Below are 3,788 nucleotides of genomic sequence, written 5' to 3'. Positions count from 1 at the left end.
GCACGCGCCTTTCTCGAACGTCTCTCTCACACGCGCCTCTCTAACACGCGTGTAGGTAATGGCCTACTACCTCATGCAACTTGCATGAGGTAGTGCAAGTTCTACTACTTTAAGTTAGCAGAGTCGAGTTCTTCACAGGACTCTATTGAATACACGTAATGACAACTTCCTGTTCAGCTCTGTTCATGGGTTGAAATGACAGGTTAAAATCAACCATAATAATATAAGTTCTTTATTGAGTGTAGGCAGGAAAATGATGAACTACTAGTTTATTGGAACTTGGGTGGAACCAATCAAAACCGTGTTGGCTCACTTCTATCTGGAAAAGAAGGTCCGGGCAGGCTCCATGATGTCGAGGAGTTGTCATTACTAGTGATGGAAGTGTGGGGCCAGTCAGTGGAAGAGGTAGATTCGCTGGTTGGCAAGTCATTATCTTCAGTGTTTGAGCTGTATGGAAGACTTTGATCGGTGGTATACCGGGTAAGGAATCCTTGACTAATACCAGTCACATCTAGAGATGGTATCTTCCCATCGTGAAGGTCTGGGTCAACCACATTGCTAAACACTGGTGCCTGTGATGAAGTCTTTGGTTTTGCTCCCTGACTTGTGACATTACTAGCTATAGATACGATCGGAGACTTTTTCTTATGTGCGTAGGGAGTGGCACCTCCAGCCGCTAAAAGCTTGGCGTTATCGTCACCTTCACTACTTCTACTACTGTCTTTGTTTTTGTCGTACACTTTTTCACCAGAAATATTGTTGTTGGTGCTGTTTCCTGGCCAACAATCAATATTCTCATTGCTGTTGATTTTTTCTTCGTTAGAGCTGCTAATATGGAAGCTAAAACTAGACTCCTGTGTTACAGATTCATTGACTCTGTCCGACGCCACAGAGATATTTCCGTCTGCACACGAATAAGAAGCGTCTCGACCGATGTCGCCATTCTTGTCGTCGTCGTCGTCATCATCATCGTTATCATCATCATCATTATTATTCTCATCACTATCATGAGCACGATCATTAGCATCATTATCATCTCCGTCTTTGTCGCCATCTAGAGAACTACGTATACTATCTTCGCTATCGCTTAAGTAATTTGCATACCCATGAAGAAAATTCCGAGTGCCTTGAGTATTTGTGTTGGTAAAACCACGATCTTGAAGAGTAGATATTGAAGATTTAAGGTCATCTTTTAGCCTTGATGGCACCTTAGCGCTGGGTAATTCTGAGTATCGCCAGCTCATCCTGGGGCTGGATTGGTCTGGTTTGTCATGTGAATGCTCCAGTTTGTCTTCTTGAAAAGCAGCCGCAGCTCCTGCATAGAAAAAAAAAAACAATCAAACAGATAGGTAGACTTGATCTTCGTGCACAATGCTGTCATGTCAACAAAGAATTAACACAAATCAGTGAGACTCAAAAAAAGACTGCACTACTACAGATAATGCTCAGTATTCCACAATGTGTCTAGACTGTGGCCGGGTACATTGAGGCAAGGGCCTGGAAATTAGATCCAGGATCACAGTCTAATATTGAAATAGGTGTGTCCACCTTTATGCAATACTTTAGACTCACAAGATTGTGGTCTGATTAAAGATCAAAGTGCACTGGAACCACATCATAAGCTAGCTCAATCAAAATTTAAAGATGCCTGGTGTTTCTTGGCCGTCCCCTTTTCCTCTTACCCTGGAGCTTCCAGGGCAGGGCTTTGTCGTGATGATGGTTGGAGGTTTGCGGATCGAGAGTATAACCTACACACGGTTGCACATGACGCAAGACCTAGAAGGGGTCATCAGGAGATTGGGGCTGACCAGGAGCCAGCAAGAGAGGAAAGCGGATCATATTCTCTTGGGAAATCCCAAGACAGAGATGACTGGAGGATCCTTGTCAGGAACCAATGTGCCCCAGGGGTGAAAGGCGGGGTGGTGGGTACGAGGCGTAAGTTACTAAGTAGGTAAAATACAAATGAAGGAAAAAGCGTCAAGTCCATACCATTATTTTGCCTATTCCTCTGTCTCTGTAGATCGTCCTCGAGCCGGTAGCTTGCAAGTCTTAAATTTCTTTGTGCGAGGTCCCGCTCAAACAGATCACGGCCATATTCATTTTGCAACAAATGACAGTTTGCACAGTGATGTGTGTTTTCGTTGTACACGTTTTCATCGATTTGTCGATCGCTCGCCTTGCCATGTTATTTCACCCGCAGGCGAATTTTTAGGATGTCTTCCAATGTCCTTATCCGGTTGGCTATTCCTTTGCTCCGTTGCTGCTACTTTAAGTAACGATGTATCAAGCTTGTGTTGAGCGTCTCTGAAATTAAAGGAAGGCAATATCATCAAAAACCGTCTTAAACTGCTTCAAATAAAAATGAAGTAGGAGTCAATTTCGACATTAAGGTTGTCATACTTGAGCTAGACGAAAAGTGGGAAGTCTACCACTCCACTCCACTCCAAAAGTCCAACAGAGTAATTATGTTTTGATTTGTAAACGTTGACAGAAAATAAATGTATTCAAATTGCACCGCGGCAGCTAGGCTGCAGGAGTTTTTTTCTCGCGTCCTCTCAAAAATACTCAACTGTATATTCTTACATTTTCCAATTAAGCAGGTAGCAAAATTTAATATCGACGTACAAAGGCAGACAAATACGTCACAATTTGTGCAGAGTTTGACATTTATCATTCAGTTTACCTTCCAATATTTATTTTGACTTTACTAGTCAAACTTAATTAGACTTCAGGTACCTTTGGAAAAATACCTTTCGCAGTGCAACTACCTGTACTGAATTATGATGACTTTTATTATATGACTGAGAAAATTACTTCATTGTGATCGGCTGAGAGCAGGCCAAATAACTGGTAAATTTGCACTGCAATGTAAATTAATACAGGAGTTCGTTCAAATTGCATGAGCCTTTTAGGCTCCCGCAATTTTTAGAGAACTTTCAAATATTACTCGTCATGTAAATACTTCACTGCACTAGTATTCACACGAATATGCAACAATGTCAGCATAAAGTCTGCATAAAGTCTGTCTTGTAATGAGCTCTCTTCTTCAGTAGGCAATGGAATCACTACATTTTCCCGCCTACCAAAGCTACCCGGAGGCATTTTCTTACTCGGCGGATGGTAATCATATTTAAAACTTCAAAGGTTCTATCAATCTTGGTCACTGTGGAAAATACAATTCAAAATTAAGACACCGTTTACATTCATACCTACACTGTTGAGAGTGGCAAGCTAATTATGATTTTGCTGACTGTGCAACAGTCTTTTTATACCTTGTCGTTTCTCATGTTACGTCAACACTCGTGCTCGTCACGTGAGTCAAGAAAGGTTGCGTAACAAGACTAAAGGACATCTTCGGAAGACTCTGGCTTAAACTCGAAAACTATTTTCCCAGTCGATTATCGACGAACATCTGCTATTACTGATCACTATTTTCGGCACGATGTTTTTTATTCATGTTTATGTGACAAATATTCAGTACTCCTTGTGTTTCGAGGATCAGAATTAATTTTAAAGATCTAGTCAAAATGCAAAAAAAAAAAAAAAAAAAAAAAATTGAAACTTCTCTGGAATTGCGTGACTCAGCTATCTAAAAATAATAAATACGTACCTTGCTAAAAATGTGGATATGATGCAATGCATAAGTGTGAAGACGACGATGACGATCGATCGAGTAAAAGGATTGATTAAAGGGATAGATCAAGAAATAGGATCAAGAAGAAAAAGAGACCAAGAAAGAGATATTTACTTAGAGTGGCAGTTTCTTCGGTGCAAGAGTTCTGTGCACA

At 41.0% G+C, this 3,788-nt stretch overlaps 1 protein-coding gene across 1 annotated transcript in view; it reads left to right on the top strand.

Annotated features, from left to right (window-relative positions):
• Nucleotides 1-3,788, top strand: part of LOC145482237 (uncharacterized) — a 157,550-nt gene that overhangs the window by 51,374 nt on the left and 102,388 nt on the right. The window lies entirely within an intron of this gene.

Source organism: Orbicella franksi, chromosome 3 (assembly GCF_964199315.1).
Source record: "Orbicella franksi chromosome 3, jaOrbFran1.1, whole genome shotgun sequence".
NCBI classification, from domain to species: domain Eukaryota; kingdom Metazoa; phylum Cnidaria; class Anthozoa; order Scleractinia; family Merulinidae; genus Orbicella; species Orbicella franksi.
The sequence above is the reverse complement of the archived record's forward strand: the minus strand, read 5'-3'. Positions and strand labels throughout refer to the sequence as shown.